The sequence below is a fragment of the Bubalus bubalis genome, chromosome 24, assembly GCF_019923935.1.
Source record: "Bubalus bubalis isolate 160015118507 breed Murrah chromosome 24, NDDB_SH_1, whole genome shotgun sequence".
NCBI classification, from domain to species: Eukaryota; Metazoa; Chordata; class Mammalia; order Artiodactyla; family Bovidae; genus Bubalus; species Bubalus bubalis.
Genome location: NC_059180.1, coordinates 33,460,797 through 33,482,102, shown reverse-complemented (window position 1 = coordinate 33,482,102; position 21,306 = coordinate 33,460,797). Strand labels below are relative to the sequence as shown.

At 43.0% G+C, this 21,306-nt stretch overlaps 1 protein-coding gene and 1 long non-coding RNA gene across 2 annotated transcripts in view; one reads left to right on the top strand and one right to left on the bottom strand.

The window, feature by feature from the left end:
- GRIN2A (glutamate ionotropic receptor NMDA type subunit 2A) overlaps positions 1–21,306 on the bottom strand; it is a 435,347-nt gene that overhangs the window by 230,648 nt on the left and 183,393 nt on the right. The gene's annotated exons all lie outside the window — the stretch shown is intronic.
- LOC123331502 lies at positions 2,763–4,171 on the top strand. Its single transcript, XR_006548141.1, has 3 exons — positions 2,763–2,894; positions 3,557–3,678; positions 3,918–4,171. It is a non-coding gene; the product is annotated as an uncharacterized LOC123331502 (long non-coding RNA).

The window sequence follows — 21,306 nt, the reverse complement described above, 5'->3', positions numbered from 1 at the left end:
GTGTCTGCCCAAGAGATGAATCCAAAAAGTGCAATGCTAATACTCAGAATGATTTACCTGAATCATCTCTAATCTTTATAGAAACCATTTTGCAGACAAGAAATCTGAGGCTTGTAGAAAAGTAAACCCAAGACCCTGGTTTCTCTTCTCAAACCCTAATTTCTCTGCTTCCAAAGTCCACATGATTCCCACTACACCAACCTACCATCTAATAGAGGCAATAGAAGAATACCTGGTTCAAATAGACATACAGGCCAAAATCACATCTGATGTCAGCGGCAATAACCAACATGGAAGGAAGGAGACACCAAGATATGGGATTGTGTCTCCCCTGGACATGGGAAGAACGAGGACCTTGTTATAAATATGTGTTTGTAGGCATGCATGTCTCACAGACACATTTTTGTAAAATTTTAATACATAAGAACAGTGAATGAATCATTATGGAATACCACTCAATTTTTTTATGATCTGACCACACCCATGTAACCACTTCCCAAATCGAGATACAGAACATCACTTGAAACCTTCTTCCAGCCCCCTCCAAGTCTAGCTACTCCTCCTCCTCAGTCACTAAGTCGTGTCTGACTCGTTTTCTCAACCTCATGGACTATAGCCCACCAGGCTCCTCTGTCCATGGGATTTTCCAGGCAAGCGGAATTTTCCATTTGCCATTTCCTTCTCCAGGGGATCTTCCCAACCCAGGGATTGAACCTGCATCTCCTGCATTGACAGGTGGCTTCTTTACCGCTGAGCCACAAGTGAAGCCCCACTGCCCCTAATGGTTCTCCTCTAAGTACCCACCCCCTTCTCTCTCACACACACACATTTTTAACAAGGACAAAGAACACTTTATGTAATACCACAGAGTCCCCTGGTACTCCTACTTTTGATATAATGTAGTCCAAGCTCCCCAAGAATCCAACGTTTTCAGTTAGAAAGATGAGAAGGAAGAAAGGTGCAATCAATAGACCTACCTAGCTAATAGTGTTCATCCTATAATTAATCCTTATGTTCCCTTCAAGTCAATGTTGAAAGCTTAATACATTGGTCCATTTCTCTGCCTTAATAAGGAGATGAAATCTTGGTGAGTGTTGAATCTTGATATGTGAAGCTGACCCTGGCAGGATTTTGGTATTGTCACCCTGAACATCAATAATCTTTGCCCAGGGACCAAAATTATAGGGTAAAAATGAATTATGATCCTAGATTCTGCCTAGAAGGAGAATTTTGAAAAATACTTCAGGTACTTCTTTTAACATGCCTCTTTCTCATAAAGGTCAAGTATAAGAGAAGTTTTGGCTAGCAGAGCTTGTAAGTTAGCCTTTGAATAATACAGCTTTCCTGTTTTAACAAATGACCTGATATTTATAATATGCCAATGTTCTCATTAAAAAGAAAATAGGAAAAAAAGCAAACGCCTGGCATTTCTTAATGAGGCACTGCGGTCAGCATATTACTAGAGTTATCAGATTTAATGCGCCCAACAATCTAATATCAGATGCTATTACCTCAGTTTGCAGATTAGGAAGACAGGACTCAAAGAGGAAACAATGTCCCCAAGATGGAAAAACAATTGAATCTTGGTCATCTGACCCCAAAGTCTAGCTCTGAATTACTAAATGGTCCATTCGGTAAAATAAAGGACGCGGTTTCCAATTTCAATCATGGTTCGTAATGTGGAGGCCTCTCAGATGATAAGATAGCTTAGAAAGAAAGCTGGAAGAAGTGAAGACAAGGATTTATCTGTCTGGAAGCTCTGGGAGTTTATGTTCCCAAGTGAAGATGCAATAGGGATGAGCTATTCTATTTGCTCAGCAGAAAAAGGGCCAGCTGCACTCTACCAGTTAACTGCAAACTATTTGTGTCCTATTTCTTTGAGCCATCAAAGGTAAGAAACAGGCCAATATATTTCTCAGTTCCTGAAGTTAAGGAGATGGCATCTGTGGCTAAAATAATTTGCCCTGTTTTCACCTCTTCAACCAGGGGCAGAGAACAGGACCAACTAACTCATTTCTGGTGAATAACATTCTGGATATTTGCTGACAAGGCAGGTTATAAATGGTTCTTGATTGCATACAGAGGTTCGCTTGGCATCAACCAGGGCTAATAAATCAGGCCGAAGAGGAATCAAAGCAAGCATGTGAAATGCAGTTCACAGGGAGATGTTGATACAGGACAAATCTGAGACAGAGAGGCTAGAGTACATGACAAGACATGCACCAGGAGCCATTCTCAGGCCCCGTCGCCTTTCAATCTTGTGTGCAACACTGCAATTTCCTTCAGTAAGTAATGGCGATAAACTCTCATAGTTTAAACAAACAATTCTGTTTTCCTTAGGAATTGAGACTCTTGCATTTCAAATTTCTCCTGTGCATGAGATACGCCTCCATCCTGTATCAAAGGTGGGGAAACAAAGACACAGAGTAATTAGGTGACATCCCCAAAGGTGCCCACTCACCCTGTCAAAAGGGAGAACTAAAACCAAAGCCTAAATCTGCCCTATCTCCACCCTCACCCCCTGGTAAAGACCCCAGGTACCAAGTTAACAGGGGCAAGAAATGGCAAGGTGTATCACAAGTGAGTGTAAGATGCTTGTGGAAGGAAAAGGTTCAGTCCTGGTGCTCACTAACACTTTCAGCTCCAAAGAGCTCCAGTCCTTCATGTCTCAGCACAGAAAGAATTCAACAAGAGGCAAAGTGATTGATAAGAAGTGATTTATTAGAGTCAGATGCTGGTGAGACTTACAAGCAGGTGGGAGAGAGGGTGCCACGCCCTGAGAAGTTAGTGGGCTACAGCTTTACCATCAAAGGAAGTGTGGAGTGGGGAAAAAAACAACTTTCTTCTTCACTCTTGAGTAGATGGCATGCATCCACCATGAGCTCCTCCTCCAGGTTGGGCAGAGGTGTTTTTTTTTTGGTCCCTACATGGTCAAGCCAGGGCTGTAAAAATTATTTCTGGTCTCTGTACAATGAGCACCTTCCCATAAATTATTGTCTTTATTTGTGCAGAGCATGTCCTAGGGATCACTAATTTACTGAGCTCACTGGGCAGCATGTGGGTCTCATGCCACCATGGTTTTATTGTTTGGGGGCATGGCTCAAGCTTACATTGCATGGTTTTGTTGCTAAGCAAACCTGCTTTTTTAAGTGATTATTAACTTGCAGGGGTCTCCCATATTTTTTCTACTTACAATCCCCTGTGTGGGCTCTGCTAAGTCGCTTCAGTTGTGTCTAACTCTTTGCTTCCTTATGGACCGTAGCCTGCCAGGCTCCTCTGTCTATGGACTTCTCCAGGCAAGAATACTGGAGTGGGTTGCCATGTCCTCCTCCAGGGGATCTTCCCAACCCTAGGATCAAACCTGGCACTTCTTGTATCTTATTGGCAGGTGGGTTCTTTACCACTAGCGCCACCTGGGGAGCCCTTACAATCCCCAGTGGGATTAACTATTTAATCAGCTACTTTATCCCTTTATTCTATCACTGTTGCAATCTCTCTGTGTTTTGCTGTATGCCCATGTCAACTCACTTTTGAAGAGCCATTTGCTCTCTTACAGGAATTGCAGATGCATACTTATTCTTGAACATTCCGGGGCAAGAGAAGAAGACATTCATCACATGAAATACCACCCTGCATGCTATTATCTCATGTCTTTGACACAAATGCTCAGCAATGAGGGTAATGCTGTAGAATTCCCCCTTCCCCACCTAAAAAAACGAAAACTCTCCATCTTCAACGACAAGATTCATTTTCTTCCAATTCCCAAGGCAAACTGCTGAAGAGGGTCTTGCACTTGTCTCGCTACAAAACCCATTTATCTGCTCCTGGAGAGTTTCTTTCCATGATTTGAAGAGGTGACTTGGGTTACCCGTTCTCATACCACCTGTGTCCAAGCTTTCTATCTCCTTCTCTTCCAGGCAATCAAGCAAAATGTCAGTGTTCCGGAGATGGTGGAGCCCTTCGCATCCCCAGGTGAAAGGGGGAATGAGACGGTCTCAGCAACAGGATCCAATCAATTAGGAAGAAAACATCCTCTTAACTAAGTTCTGTCCCAAGGATTGACCTCCCCCAGATGCTAATCTTTGTTCGTCAAAGGAGTGGGCAGACTGCAGAGTCAATTCCCTTTTCTAAATGCAGGGGTGAGATGAGGGAACTATTGATTTCTATCAAAAAGAGACAGAGCAAATAGAAGAGAAGACCATAGACAGCGAAGGATTCATGTACAAATGGAAACCACCAGCTATAACTGAGAGTTTTTCTCTATGAAGTTTCAGGCCACGGGTACCTGCATTACCACAACATGAAAAAACATTAAGCAACATTCTAGGCTTGACGTCTTCATGTCATTGGATTGCCTTTTTCTGAAAATGTTTCCCATTGCTTCCAGTTGCTATGGTAATGGAGGTGTTCTTGGTCAAGAGGTTGATGACCACAAATAAGCAAGAAAACAGCCTAATTTCAGCTAGCTTTATAAGGAGCAAATAAACGCAAGCTGATGTGCTAGGGTGTAATGAGGGAGGGGACTGAGATGGCAGAACAGATGCCCAAAGGTCCAGAGAGATGGGCTTCAGGGGAGCTGAGAAATGTCCCGAAATTGGAGAAAATGAAAACTACTAGACTTAAGTGCATGAGAATCCCAGGGACAGGGGAGCCTGGTGGGCTGCCATCTATGGGGTTGCGCAGAGTCGGACACGACTGAAGTGACTTAGCAGCAGCCTGGGAAGAGTGTCCTCTGTTTTTGGCAAATCCTCCAAGGTATCTTTTACCATGTTACAGAAGGTCAGACAAGGCCACTCTGAGGATCCAAATGGCAAGAACAAAACCGGGCATGTGAAGACTTGGGGAGGGTGGAGGACGGGACAAGGGAAAAGTAAAGCTAAGCTGATGTAGGTGATAGAGTTTGGGGAACAAACCAAAGACAAGAAATTTTTAAGCAGGTTCACGGAGGGGAAATGAAGAACTAGGATTTTAAGAAGACTTTGCAGGTTTTCACCTTTTAGGAGGTTCAAGGAAGACTAGAATTTCGTTAACGTTGTTTTGGCTGAGATAGCATGAGGAAATCTCACTCTTTGCAGACACATTGGTACCAATTCAAGGAGGGAAAGACTTACAATGATGTAAGCAAATGAAGCAGGGCTTCAAACCAGTCTGACCCAGGCTGAAATCTCCCCAAAGGTAAATGCACCCAAGATGTTGGTCATCTGATATCAACACTTCCCTTCGCCTCATCTCCCCATCTCCAACATACAGGCACACACACATACACACGACATACACTGTGATTATAAAGTTACTAATTCTCGCATTTTACATACCCCAGTCTCAGTGGGTCTCCCAATCCTATATCCTCAGAATGCCTTTTCAGTGCAAGGGGTAAGTGGTCCCTACGACCCTAATTGTCACGCCAGAGGGATAAGGGAGTGATGTGTATAGAATTCTTGTGAATCTAAGATATAATGGGGAAGGGACTTGTAGGGAGGGAGAGAAATAAAAGAATCAAGGGAAGTTGGAAGCACATTGAACAAGAGAGAACGAAGAGGTGAAATAACAGACGAAGGTGGAAACCCAATAGGCTAGTAGGAGGGACCCAAAGAGAGCAAGGTGTAAGTGGGAGGAGACAAGGGAGGAAACGGAATGAAAAAGGAGGGTTTGGAAAGGAAAAAAGGAGAAACGAATGTGGAAATAAAGCAATAAACAGATGGAAGACAGGGATGCCAGGAAGGGTTAAGAAGCAAGATGACCAAGAAAATGGCAGAGTGATTGCAAGACGGAGGGTCCTCTCCAACAGTTACATCATCATTCGCTTCTTTCTGCCTTGATGACTCGGGTGCAGAAGGGGCAAGCCTCGGCCTCTTCTGCAACGTTGCACCAGGTAAAAGCACTTCTGCTTCCACTGCCATGAAGCAACCTCCCTGGGCTCTCCCAACTAACGATTCTTTCAGATTCAGGCACACAAGGAAATTGAGTTCAACTAAATGCAAACTGAACTCTAGAAGACCTGCTCCTACCCATTACCATACTCATTAAGAGAGAAAACTAATTGCCTGAGGCCAGAGTGCAGAAATGCAACTAGACATGTTTTCCCAGGTGATCAGTCCCTGAGCAGATCTTGGTGGGCACACCTGGAAGTAATTTTCCAAATTCACTTGTCTATGCAGAAACCCCTTGTCAGCATCTGTCCTCACACATACATAATTGTGGTGGTTGTTGAGTATCTGACTCCCCAAGTGCAATATAAACTCCATCCATGAAAACAGGCCATGAGTATTCTTTAATTCCCTAGCATTTGGTTCATAGTAACCACTCATTAAATAATTCTGATGAATAGACCTAGAGAATATCATAGTGAGTAAAGTAAGTGAAGCAGAGAAAGACAAATATTATATGATATCACATATGGAGCCTAAAGATTAATACAAATGAATCTGTATACAAAATAGAAACAGACTCACAGATATAGGGGGAAAAAAACTTATTGTTACCAAAGGGGAAAGAGGTGGGGGGAGGAATAAATTAAAAGTATGGGATTAACAGATACAAAGTACAATACATAAATAGATAAGCAACAAGGATTTACTGTAACAGGGAATTATATTCAATATCTTATTATAACTTATAATGGAAAATAATCTGAAATATACATATATATACATGTTGCTGCTGCTGCTGCTAAGTCACTTCAGTCGTGTCTGACTCTGTGCGACCCCATAGACGGCAGCCCACCAGGCTCCCCCGTCCCTGGGATTCTCCAGGCAAGAACACTGGAGTGGGTTGCCATTTCCTTCTCCAATGCATAAAAGTGAAAAGTGAAACTGAAGTCGCTCAGTCGTGTCCGACTCTTAGCGGCCCCATGGACTGCAGCCCACCAGGCTCTTCTGTCCATGGGGTTTTCCAGGCAAGAGTACTGGAGTGGGGTGCCATTGTCTTCTCCGATATATATACACATGTATCACTGAATCATTTTGCCATACACTTGAAACAAATACAATATTCAATTGTACATCAATAAAAATAATCATAATTCTTTTTTGATTGGTAAGAATGGATAAAGGAATAGGGGTGGGGATCCCAAAACAGAACTCACAGTTCTTAACAAGGAAGACAATACTGCTTATTTTTTTCTTATCTAATTCCTCCACGAGGTTATTTTTAACATCATAAAATTATTACTCACACACTGAATGGCCAACTGCTATGAAGTTTCAAACAGTGGCTCAGATGGTAAAGAATCTGCCTGCAAAGCAGGAGACCCAGGTTCAATCCCTGGATTGAGAAGATCCCCTGGAGAAGGAAATGACAACCCACTCCAGTATTCCTGCCTGGGAAATTCCATGGACAGAGGAGCCTGGTGGGGTACAGTCCACAGGGTCACAAAGAGTCGGACACAACCGAAGCAACACACACACACACACACACACACAACATACACACATGAAGTTTTAAGCAAAAGACACCAATCTTTTACGCAATTCCTTAAGCTATGTTCTTGCATTCTTTTAAGCAAATCACGATTTTTTTTTATCATCACCATCTTTGGAATTTATCATCCTGACAACAAAGGAAGAAAAACTTCAGCTCAGAACACTTTCCTCTAAAATCGAAATACTGACTGCGGAGTAAGACTTAACACAGCAGGTTCGGCCGGAACTGGCCTCTAAGACTTTCTAACACTGGCACAAACCAATAATCACCAGTGTTTGAGATGCTGTAATTAAATTCAGTTTATCACAGTGGGGCAAAGCCAGAAACTGAAAGCTCACAACGTTCAACACACCCCACGCACGCCCTAAGGAACGCTCCAAAGGGCAGAGTCATGGTGTGATGAACAATTTCACTGAATTCCACCCCAGGGCCTCTCTGCCTCGCTGCGAGCTGCTCTCCGTGCCTGTTCCTCAGCATCGCTGGTCTCTTTCACGCTTTTTCTTGCTTTCTCTCAATTCCAGTCACTCGTGTGTACTCATTCAGTATATGAACATAGTCTCCTTTGGCAAATCTAAACACTGATATCTTGACCTTGACCTCTTGATCCCTTGAGCATCACCCCTAATCCCACAGCAACCGCTGTCGTGTGATAAATTTGCCGGGTTCCAAGCCTTTGCCTGTGCATTGTGAGCCTATATTTATATAGAGAATTGTATCAACCTCTCTCATAACTTTCTACCTAAATAATCGAATAGGGTTTTTGTTCCATAACTTGCTGCTTTCATGCAAAACAATGTCTTAGAGACCAGGAAGACAGTGGTATCAGTTTAAGATTCCATTTCATTCTATCAAATTCTTTTTTCCCATGGTACAGATGAGTCATAGACCTACAATCAACATTTAGTCCATGTCTGGTTATTTTTGTTGCCATCGCTACACGCCACACTCTGGATGAACCTTGAAAACATGCTAAGGAAGCCATCCACAGTATTGAGTGATTCCATTTGTGAAATGTCCAGAATGGGTAAACCCACACAGACAGAATGCAGACTGATGGCTGCTCGGGGCTGGGGGTGGGGTGGGGCTTCCCCGGTGACTCCATGGTAAAGAATCTGCCTGCAGTGCAGGAGCCAAGTGTTCCATCCCTGGGTCGGGAAGATCCCCTGGAGGAGGGCATGGCAACCCACCCCAGTATTCTTGCCTGGGAAGTCCCATGGACTGAGAAGCCTGGCAGCTACAGTCCACAGGGTTGCAAAAGAGTCAGACGCAACTGAAGTGACTAAGCACGCACAGGGGCTGGGGGAGAGGGGAATGTTGAGTGTCTGCTTGATAAGTATGGGGTTTCCATTTGGGTGATAAAAAAAGTTCTGGAACTAGATAGTGGTGTTGTAAATGTACTTAGTGTCTTGAAAAATTGTTATCATGGGTATTTTACTGACCTAAAACAAATGTAAACTTGTTAAATCACAGATTCTGTGTTTTAAAGATCAGCAAATGGCCCTGTAAAATCTTACTTCTGTTCTCTGTGTAGTATACCTCTTTCTATGTCTCATCCTCAATTTATTTCAGTATCTGTGTCTCCCTCCTCTCTTTCTCTCTCCTCCTCCTCTCTCTTTTGCTCCCCTCCTGCCCTCTCAAAGCTCTATTTCCTTTTCAGGATTGTGGGGAACCTCTTCCGACCTTCCTCTCCAATTCTACAAATGGTTCTGACCATAGTCGCCAATGCTCCCCCAACTCCCACCCAAAATTCAGGTGATGTATCAGTTCCAATGACATGCATGGCTTCTCCCGTCCTGCCACTCAGGGCTGGCTTTCTGGATGGCCACATGAGGAGCATAAATATGCTGGGGGGTGGGGGGAGAGGGGAGGTGGGGAGGGTGGGCATAAGGATTCCTGGAATTCTTATCCTTGCAGTCAGGTCAAAGCCAGTGGAAGCACTACATCCACAGAACAACCAAAGATAGAGATTCCAGGGCATCGCAACTCCTATTAGACAAGCGGAGTACTTCCCTCAGGACGACTCAGATCTTTACACTTAAGACAGCTCCCAGAGCCAGGAAGGATATTTTTATGTCTATGACTTCCCAGTCCAATCAGGGAGGCAGCAGAGAGCAACAGTCAAGGATCCAGGTGCGGGTATCAGACCCCTGGGTTCAGAGGCTGACCCAACCGCTTAATTAATGCAGTGACCCTACGTATAATTAACTTAGCTCGCAGAGCAATATTTTATCAACTTTACATACAGTGAAGGAAGTGAAAGTGTTTGTTGCTCAGTCATCTCCAACTCTTTGCGACCCCATGGACTGTAGCCTGTCAGGGTCCTCTGTCCGTGGGATTCTTCAGGCAAGAATACTGGAGTGGGTTGCCATTTCCTTCTCCAGGGGATCTTCCCGACCCAGGGATGGAATCCAGGTCTCCTGCGTTGCAGGCAGATTCTTTCCTGTCTGAGTCACTGGGGAAGCACCCTAATGAAGCGCTGATCAAAATTAAGCAAGAATGCATGCAATACAATGAGTGCAAGTTCCGTCACAAGATGTATCACCTTCCACTTGGTGCTGTAACAAACTATCGCAAGGTTAGTGGCTTAAGACAACACACGTTTATCACCCTACAATTGTGGAAGCCATAGGTTCTAACTGGGCTTCACTGTGCTAAAATCAAAGTGTCCATAGGGCTGTGCTCATCAGGATGCTCTGCTGCTGCTGCTGCTGCTGCTAAGTTGCTTCAGTCATGTCTGACTCTGTGCGACCCGATAGATGGCAGCCCACCAGGCTCCCCTGTCCCTGGGATTCTCTAGGCAAGAACACTGGAGTGGGTTGCCATTTCCTCCTCCAATGCATGAAAGTGAAAAGTGAAAGGGAAGTTGCTCAGTCGTGTCTGACTTGTAGCAACCCCATGGACTGCAGCCCACCAGACTCCTCCGTCCATGGGATTTTCCAGGCAAGAGTACTGGGTGGGGTGCCATTGCCTTCTCCAATCTGGATGCTCTAGGGGAAATAATTTCCTTGATCTTCTCCAACTTCTAGGGTTGACCACATTCTTTGGGTCTTTCCTCTGCCGACAATCTCAATACTCTGCCCTCTGCCCCTTCTGCTTCTACTGTCACATCTCCTCTGTCTCTGACCCTGCCACCTCCTTCCTTCACTTCTGAGGACCTTTTGATGACACTGGGTCCCCCTGAAGAATCCAAGATCATTTTTCCACCTTAAGATGCTTAATTCTTTTTTTTTTTATTTTTTGATGCAGAACACGTTTAAAGTCTTTATTGGATTTGCTACAATATTGCTTGTGTTTTATGTGTTAACTTTTTGGCCACGAGGCATGTGGGATCATTGCTCCAGGGATCGATGCTCCCCGACCAGGGATCAAATCTGCAACCCCTGCATTGAACGGCGAAGTCCTAACCACTGAACTGCCAGAGACGTCCCTAAGATCCTCAATCACATCTTCCAAGTTTCTTTTGCCAAGTGCGGTAACACGTGTACAGATTCTGAGGACTAGGATATGGACATCTTTGGAAAGTCATTCTTCTGCCAGCCATGTGTGGTGAGACTCAAATGTTACCTGCTACTTCTTTTTTGCTACTCCTACTAGTACAGAAAAAGACAACATCTTGTCCTTTAAAAGGAAAATGAGAAGCGTCCGTGGCTCAAGAGAGAGAGAGTAAAAGTCCTATATCCTTTTCTTAGAATTCCTCTAAAATTACTTATGGATTCATTTTGATATTTGGCAAAACTAATACAATTATGTAAAGTTTAAAAATAAAATAAAATTAAAAAAATAAAAAAAGAAGAAAAAAAAAGAAAAAAGGAAAAAAAAATAAAATAAAATTACTTACAACATCTCTCTCCTTTTTCACCCATGAGCTGCTTGTTTGAAGTATCAAGAGCTAAGTTATGTTCTAAAACTTTATCATGTGGCCCTGAAGTCCTTGAAGCTACTTTGGCATGGAATAGCTAAATGCATGGAAGAGAGAAGCAGCATTCTGGGTACAGCGGCCAATCTGATCTACAGATTTCATTGTATTGAGGGAGGAGAAAGGCAAAGGTTATTCTCCTTTATCCGTCATGCTTCCTTTGCTTTGGACAGCATCTCACGAGCACCTTTTTCCTCTTTTTCTCTCCTTGTTCTCCTCTTTCTCTTCCCTACTGTCCTCACTCACTCCCTTCTCTCTCCTTCTCTAGGAATGGATGCAGTACTGGGTATCGTCAGCTTTCCATCCCTGTTGCTTTGATCCTAGTCTTAGTGGCGACATAAAAAGCAGACTTCACACATGACCGCCTGGCCCCTGCTGACCCCAGGAAGTTTGTCCCATCACCCACTGATCCACGATGTGTTGGCAAGGGATCTGAATCCTTGAGAGAAAAATCCATTTAACAGAAACGGGAATAGAGTTGCTGTGATGTGAAAAGCAGTGCCCTGGGGTCAGCCCCCCTCAGTTTTGAACTTCACCTTACTTGGACAAGTTACTTTTCCTTTCTTGGCCTCAATTTCCTTGTCTGTAAGATCAGATGAGTGTTACAGTCTCATAGGTCTCTCTCTTCCAGCTCTGAGATTCTGTGCTTCTATCAAAAGAAGGTCTGTCTAAACCAAGCTCAGAAGAGTAGAAATGGCATGGATTTTGGAACCAGAAAGTCCTGGGTTTGAATTATGACCTCATTACTTAGTAACTGAGTATATCCACCAGTTAGGATTAACCTGGTTGCAAGTGACAGAAATTTCAAACCATCTTAAACAATAAAGAAGATATTATCTGGAATTAGCAGATGCGATGGAGAAGGCAATGGCACCCCACTCCAGTACTCTTGCCTGGAAAATCCCATGGACGGAGGATCCTGGTGGGTTGCCATCTATGGCAACTCACACAGAGTCGCACATGACTGAAGTGACTTAGCAGCAGCAGCAGATGCGAACTATTGTATATGGAATGGATAAACAAAGTCTACTGTATAGCACAGAGAACTATATTTGATATCCTGTGATAAGTCATAATGGGAAGAATATGAAAGAGTATATATATATATATTATATATAATATATATATGAATCACTTTGCTGTACAGCAGAAATTAACACAACATTGTAAACCAACTATAATTCAACAAAATTAATTTTAAAATAAAAATTAAATTTAAATTAAAAAAAAATTAAAAAGAAAACATTACCAGCTCATGTGACTAGAATGACCAGTGACAAAGATGACTTCAGGATACCTTTAAGTTGTTGGACCAGTGATACCATCAGGATTTTGTTCTTTCTACCATTTTGGTCTGCATTCCCTGTTAAAACCATCCTTTGGACACAAGACAGGAACACATCAAGCATTCCAAGAGCAACATGCATGCTCTTCTGTGTCCTGGGTAATACGAAGAGAGTCTCTTCAGAAGGTTCTCAGAAGCTCCCCCAACCAAACAGTCTCCAGTCCCATTGGTCTTAACTGTGCTCCTACTTACCAACAAACCATTACTGTGGCCAGTGAAAGGGAATTGGTGCTGATTGATATAAGCCTAATTTATAGGGCCTGTCTTCCCAAAGAACAAGACCCGCATGAGGCAGGAGTGGAAATCCAAAGAAAAACTCTTGCAATTACCAAAAGACAGAGGAATGAATTTCAGGGAGACAATACAATGTCCACCTCAATGGCTTTGAGAATATATTTAACTTCTCTGAGCCTCAGTTTACTCATCTATAATCTAGGATAATTCCTACCTTTAATTAGGCAGCCTTTAATTAGGATTAGGATTACCTTTAATTAGGTAGTAGATATAACCATGCTTATTTATCATGTATCCTGGCATGTGGTTTACCCTGGCAGCAGTTTTCCAGTAAAAGGTAGCTACTATGATCAACATTGTTATCAACATCATTATCACTATAAAATTAATATCCTTTCCTTTGGGTCTTCCCAAGCAAGCCTTGAGCAATCTCTCAGATGGCATCACGTTTCAGATGAGCTTTCCAATGACATAAAATAACCAGATAAAGAGAATCACTAGAAGAGGAGGTACCAGGGTCCCCGGAGCATTACAAGCAGCACAGGACAAACGTTGAACTGACAGCCTTTAGTGGGTCAAGCCCTTGGGAATGCAGTGGAAACCAAGTTTTGGGGGTGGGGCAGAATAATCCAAATGGATGCACCCCAAGTACAACTCCAACCAAGGGGTGGGAAGACTAAAATGAAAACATTCCTTCAGTCTACGGAAGAACTTTTCTTGCAGGGAGAACTGATTACAGAAGGAATAGTTACATGGGAAGGCAATGAACATTTCATTTCTGGAGACCAAATAACCAGTGTCAAGACATAGCAAAGAGACATTCCCAGATCAGGCAGATGAGGGAGGTATAGCCATCTATATGTCACCTTCTTCTTGTGAGTCTGGAACTCCATGAGAGAAGTTGTAAACTCAGATGCCTACCAGAAATCAGGCAGTTAACAAAACTGAGCAAAGTAGGGTTGATTTAAGGGCTTCCCCAGTGACCCAGCAGTAAAGAATCCACCTGCAACGCAGGAGATGTGGGTTGGATCCCTGGGTCTGGAAGATCCCCAGGAGGAGGAAATGGCAATCCACTCCAGTGTTCTTGCCTGGAGAATCCCGTGGACAGAGGGGCCTGGTGGGCTACAGTCCATGGGGTCACAAAGAGCAGGACATGACTGAAGAGACTGAGCATGCACAAGGTTGATTTAAACACCAGAGCAGGGGACTTCCCTGGTGCTCCAGTGGTTAAGACTCCACGCTTCCAATGCAGGGGTCCCAGGTTCCATCCCTGGTCGTGAACTAGGTCTAGATCCCACATACCACAACCAAAAACACCCCACATGCTGCAACAAAGGTCCAGCACAGTCAAATAAATAAATATTAATAAAATAAAACAAATACCAGACCTAGATGAATCAAAGTTGCCATGTCGTCCCCAAGATAAGCAACTATTTGACTCTAGCTCTCTATGGCCATAAGAAACAAAACAATGCTGTTAACTCTTTCCATATTTCAAGATAATCCAGAAATCAGATTTTGTGTGAAGTATTCCTATTTTAAAAGTTGCAAACTCACTCACATTTAAGATTTCATGAAGGTCAAAGAGAATCCATTTGTGAACTACAATTTCCTAATGGACCCCCCATCTTATGGCCTCTCTGAGAAAGGTAATTTCCCTACATAACCCTGGAAGGCCTTTTATTTATGTCAAAATTCACCAACATTCTGTAAATAAAATGTAAAATGTAAATAAAATGTAAAAATGTAGTGTAAATAAACTTTTATGCATTAACTACCAGAAATATCTGGCATATTGCTACTGAGTGACTGTGACTAGCTGCAGAGACTAATAATTACAGACATTAGGACTCCGAACAGCTCTTGGTGCCCATTTAAGGGGAAAGACAATATAAAGCAGTCAAGTAAAATGAGGACCTCATTTCCTGGAGGCCTTCCTCTGTCTTTCTGTACAGAGAATATGGAGTCCCTGATCTTCCATCCATTTTTGAGTGGTCCAGTCAAGATGCAGGGCAAACATCATCCGAAAGTCTAGAAACAATCAATGCCAGAGAGGGGATGGAGAAAAAGGAACCCCCCTACACTGCTCTGGGGAATGCAAAGTGGTAACAGCCAGACTGGAGGACAGCTGGAGGTTCCTGAGACAACTGAACAGACAGCTACTGCATGGTCCAGCAGTGCTGCTGTGGGCCTTCATGCGGAGATGAACCCCAAAGACACAGGCACCTCAGTGTTCACTGCAGCACGCTTTACTGTAGCCAAGGTGCGGAAGCAGCCAAAATGTGCACCGTCAGATAAATGGTTAAAGGTGTCTTACAAATATATATATATACACACACACATACATACATACAATGCAGTATTGCTCAGCCATAAAAAAACGCCTTTTTCCAGCAAAATGGATGGACTTGGAGATGATCATACTGAGTGAAGGAAGTCAGACAGAGAACAACAAAGAGCCTAGGATATCACTTATGGGTAGAATCTAAAAAACAATGCAAGTGAACTCATTTTCACAGCAAAAACAGACTCAAGTACTTAGAAAACAAAATTATGGTCACCAAAAATAAAAGATGGAGTGGGTGGCACAAATTAGAAGGCTGATCTTAATGTATACCCAGTAATAAATATGAAAAGTGAATCAGCAAGGACCTACTGTCTAACACAGGGACATCTACTCAGCACTCTGTAATGCCTGTGTGGGACTAGAATCCGCACAAGAACAGATATATGTACTAATATAACTGAATCACATTGTGGTACATTGAAACAGACACAACACTGTAAATCCATTCTAATATAAAAGAAAAATTAAACTTAAAAAGAAAAAAAGACAAAAACAGAGATTCTGGCTTCTAATTTCAATGATGAGGAAGCATGGAGTGGTCAGGAGTAGAGTGGAAGAAAGAGAAAAGCCCACGTGGAAGGTGGAAAGAGTGAAAGTGTTAGTTGTTCAGTCGTGTCTGACTCTGTGCGACCCCAAGAACAGTAGACCACCAGGCTCCTCTGTCCATGGGATTCTCCAGGCAAGAAGACTGGAGTGGGTTGCCATTCTCCTCTCTAGGGGGGTCTTCCTGACCCAGGGATTGAAGCTAGGTCTCCCGCATTGTAGGCAGATTCTTTACTGTCTGAGCCACCAGGTAACTCTGTGGAAGGTGTGGATGGTAATAATTATCATAGAGGGATTTCAGATAGGAAATCCAGTTACACGGGAAAAGGAAAAGACATCAGCATTAGCTATAAGAAATTATAGAACTAAGTTAGGGAACTCGGGAAAGACTGTATATAGACTTTCTCAACCATTAACAAAAAGAGGAAGAATGAACAGGAATGACCATGGAATGGTTTACATTATTTTGGCAAAGGAAGACAGGAGAACCAAGAAGACAGTGGGAATGTACCAAGCAGATCTGAGTCCTTGGACAAGGCTGAAATCATACAAGCTCCCACTTCTGGTTGCTTGGCAATGAGACTCCTACTTTATACTAATGACATCAGAATAAGTAAAACCCATGCAAATGAAGCACACAGTCATTAGAGGCAGAGCCATATGTAGTCTAGGTAAGCCCATGTCAGAGGAAAGTCTAGCGGATGGTTTGGGTGGGCTTATGCAGCAATGAATGAGGTCATTATAGCGAAGAAACTGAGTAATGAATTAGTCGTTGTTGTTTAATCGTTAAGTCATGTCCAATTCTTTGCGACCCCCAGGATTTTAGCCCACCAGGTTTCTCTCTCTCTGGGATTTCCCAGGCAAGAATACTGGAGTGGGTTCCTATTTCCTTCTCCAGGGGATCTTCCCAACTCAGGGATTGAACCCTCACCTCCTGCATTGCAGGCAGACTCTTTACCATCTGAGCTACAAAGGAAGTTCTAATGAATTAGGAATATGAGTTATTTTAAAAAAGGGATCAATACTTGAGAAAGACTCTTAGTTCTACTGACTTGTCAGTTCTTGCATTGATTTTGGTCAAGTCATTGTGGATAACAGATCACATAGTCACACAGCTCCACTGCCTCCTCTCATCCATTTTTCCTTGTCTTTCCTGGGAAGAAATCATGGGATGGGGAAAGAAGGTGGCTTCCTTTCCTGGTTCCCTGTGCGTGCTGTCTCACTGTCACCCACCAGCCGCAAAGCAAGAGACCGGTTCTGGGAGGTATTAGTTTCTGCTAGCCGCTGTAACAAATTACCACAGACTTTATGGCTTAAAATAACACGTATCTATTCACTTACAGTTGGATGTCAGAAGTCCTAAGGCAAGTCCTCAGGCAAAGTCCTGAGCTGAAATTACGGTGTCAGCAGGGGTATAATCTCTCCGGAGGCTCTGGGGGGGAATCCGTTCCCTGGCCTTCTCTGGCTCCTAGAGCTGCAGTCCCTGCATTTCTTGGCTCATGGCCTCTTACTCCATCTTCAAGGAAGAAGCGTGGCCATGGCATAGCATTTTTCTTCAGCCATCTAATGACTTCAACATCTCCTCTAGTACAATCTCCCTCTGTCTTCCTCATAAGAATATTTGTGACTATATCATTGAGTCCATATGAATAATCCAGGATAATCTTTCTATCTAAAGATCCTTGGTTTAGTCAATGTGCGAAGTCCCTTTTGCCATAAAAGGTAACATATTCACATATTTACAGAGTCCAGGCATTATGACATGGACATCTTAGCAGTTTAGTATCCAGCCTATGGACTTCTTTGGTGGCTCAGATGGTAAAGAAACTGCCTGCAATGCAGGAGACGCGGGTTCGATCCCTGGATTGGGAAGATCCCCTGGAGAAGAAAATGGCAACACACTCCAGTATTCTTGCCTGGAAAATTCCGTGGACAGAGGAATTTGGTGGGCTACAGTCCATGGGTTGCAGAGTCAGATGCAACAGAGTGACTAACGCTTTCACTTTCAACTGTATTTCTCTGAATTTGACACAATTCTGAGACTGGACCAAAAGGGGCACTGCCCAATATGTAGATTACAAGCATTAACCAATGAAAATAATCATCTGAAAAAAAATCACAACCAGCACCATGCATCTCTTAAAGTAATCATTTCAAGTAATTACTTCTTTGTCAGCACTTATTTTAGTTTTTTAAACTTTTTATTTCATATTGGGGTATAGCCAATTAACAATGTTGGTGGTGATAGTTTAGTCACTAAGTCGTGTCCAACTCTTGTGACCCCATGGACTGTAGCCTGCCAGGCTCCTCTGTACATGGGATTCCCCAGGCAAGATTACTGGAGTGGGTTGTCTTTCCTTCTCCAGGGGATCTTCCCAACCCAGGGATTGAACCCAGGTCTGTTACATTGCAGGCAGATTCTCTACCAACTGAGCCATTACGATAGTTTCAGCTGAACAGCGAAAGGACTCAGCCATACGTACATACTCAGAGCTTATTTTAAATAAATATTGATGCTTAAAGTAGCAAGGAAGATCAGATAACAAAAGCTACTGCTATTCTGAGCCACTGTAATCTTAAATGTTGATTCCTCCCCTCCTCTCTCTCTCACACACACACACACATCTGCTATTTGTATTGGTAAACTTTGGCAATTACAGCAATTAACAAAGATGAATATATCATCTTTTATTACTCATATTACTTGCTATTTCCCGTGCTAAAGGGAAATGGATGAGAAATTTCAGAATGGAAGTCACAAAATCAAATGCTGACGGGGCCAAGGATGTGACACGAGTGAGTGAAGCGGTCCAGATGAGAAAGGCGCAGGCAACCTTGTGGGCACGGACCCTTTCTAGACAAAGAAGCCACTATTTACACCTGTTTCATTACTGCTGTTTCAAAGGCAGCATCAGCAGAGTGTTAAAACTTTCAAGATAAGCCAAAAACCCAGAATTTGATGTAATATTTCTGGGTTTTAGAATGTTGGAGGCTAAGTCAGAACACCACGCAGGCCAAATGTCTTGAAAACTGTTAAGTCAAGACTTAGGCAACCTATGACTTGACACCTTGCAAACTCTATCGTTAAGTTCCACTCAGTGCTTTTGAGTTTCGAACCTGAAGACAAAAGGGGGAGGGTCTCACTCAGTGGCATGGTATGGTCATATTCATATAGAATTTGTTTCTTTTGCCTGTGCACACCTACATACACACACCTGCTGCTGCTGCTAAATCACTTCAGTAGTGTCCGACTCTGTATGACCACATAGACGGCAGCCCACCAGGCTCCTCTGTCCCTGGGATTCTTCAGGCAAGAATACTAGAGTGGGTTGCCATTTCCTTCTCCAGTACACACACCTACACAAACCTAATTATTTTTAAAACCATAAGTTCTTAAAGGGTAGCTTTGAACCTCATCTTACAGCTTTGGCCAGCATCAACCAATAACTGTTTTCCTTCAGTGAAGATCTATGCAGGGATGAGAGTTGGAATAATTACCTCTTTTATATGAGAGAACACAAGCCCCACCCCCCAATGCAGTTTAACCAGTCTCGTTGATCAATCTAAGTAAAATGGTCCCAGGAACCTTGGACACCAATCCCAACTGCAGCCAGAGAGGTCACATCCTCCTAGCAAGGTCAAAATTGGAATGGAATTACAAACAAGCATTTTACCCAGATCTGAAAACACAATTTTTATTAATTTTTTTAACTTTTTATTTTGTATCGGAATATAGCTGACCAATAATGTTGTGATAGTTTCGGGTGGACAGCAAAGAGGCTCAGCCATACATATACACATATCCATTCTCCCTACAACACACTTTTTAAAAAAGCAACCCCAAAGGCCATATCAATAAATAAAACATGTGAACAACAAAAACCATATTTTCAGATTGTGGGAAGATCTGTGTGCAAGGGAAAAAAAAAAAAAACACAGGGCCACGAGAGGGAGTGTGATGAAAGCAAGAGACGAGAAAGATGTGGCATCCTGAAGAGGTGACATCCCCACTGCGACCGGAAGAGACCAACTGCTTGTCACTTAGGGGCTGAATGTTCTCAGCACAGGGAAGTAGAAACACCAAGGCCCGGGGGTAGGAAGGAGCCTGTACATTTAAAGGGCAAATAGAAGCTTATGGTTCCTGGATCAAGATGTGAGAAGAAGAGATGAGGAGTAACGTTGAATCGGAATTATTGGCAGAGGCTGGGTGAGAATTATGAGTAGGCTTTCAGTTAGAAGGTCTTAAACTGGAAGTCTTATTTACATTTTTTTATTTTATTTTTTAATTGGAGGAAAATTGCTTTACAATACTGTATCGGTTTCTGCTGTACAACAAGGCAAGTCAGCCATAATCACACATATATCATCTCCCTTTTGAGCCCTCCCCTCCCCGCATCCCCCCTCTGGTAGTCATCCCAGAGCACCAGGCTGGGCTCCCTGTGTTATATAGCAACTTCTTACCGGCTATCTATTTTACACACTGCAGTGTACATATGTCAAGGCTGCTTTCTCTGTTTGTCCCACTCTCTCCTTCTCCCACAGTGTCCACAAGTCCATTCTTTATATCTACATTCCCATTCCTTCCCTGCAAATAAATTCATCAGTACCTTTTTTCTAGATTCCATATATACATGTTAATATATGATATTTGCTTTTCTCTCTTTGACTTCACTCTGTATAACAAGCTCTAGGTTCGTCCACCTCACTAGAACTGACTCAGACTTGTTCCTTCTTACAGCTGAGTAATATTCCATTGTATATATGTACCACAATTTCTGTATCCATGGACATCTAGGTTGCTTCCATACCTTAGTTATTATAAATAGTCCTGCTATGAACATTGGGGTACATGTGTCCTTTTCTATTATGGTTTCCTCAGGGTATATGCCCTGTGGTGAGACTATTGGGTCATATGGTAGTTTTATTCCGTTTTTTTTTAATGAATCTCCATACTGTTCTCCACAGTGGATGTATCAGTTTACATTCCCACCAACAGTGAAAGAGGACTCCCTTTACTCCACAGCTTCTCCAGCATTTATTATTTGTAGATTCTTTGATGATGGCGATTGTGACTGGCTTCCCCAGGAGCTCGACAGTAAAGAATCCACCTGTAGTACAGGAGATGCGGGTTCAATCCCTGGGTCGGGGAGATCCCCTGGAGGAGGACATGGCAACCCATTCCAGTATTCTTGACTGGAGAATCCCATGGACAGTGGAGCCTTGGCAGGCTATAGTCCACGGGGTCAGAAAGAGTTGGACATAACTGAAGTGACTTAGCAGGTATGCATGCATGCATTCTGACTGGTATGTGGTGATATCACATTTTTAAAACGCTTATTCTCCAAGTCAGTCTATCTCTTTGAGCCTCTGTTATATCCTCTCTGAAATGCAGCTAGTGTCCTTGGATTCTTAGAAAGTTCAACTGGATCTCGGGCAGAAGCATCTGGCATACAGCAGGCACTCTGAAAGGGAGCTGAAGGCAAAAAGATTGGAGCCAGG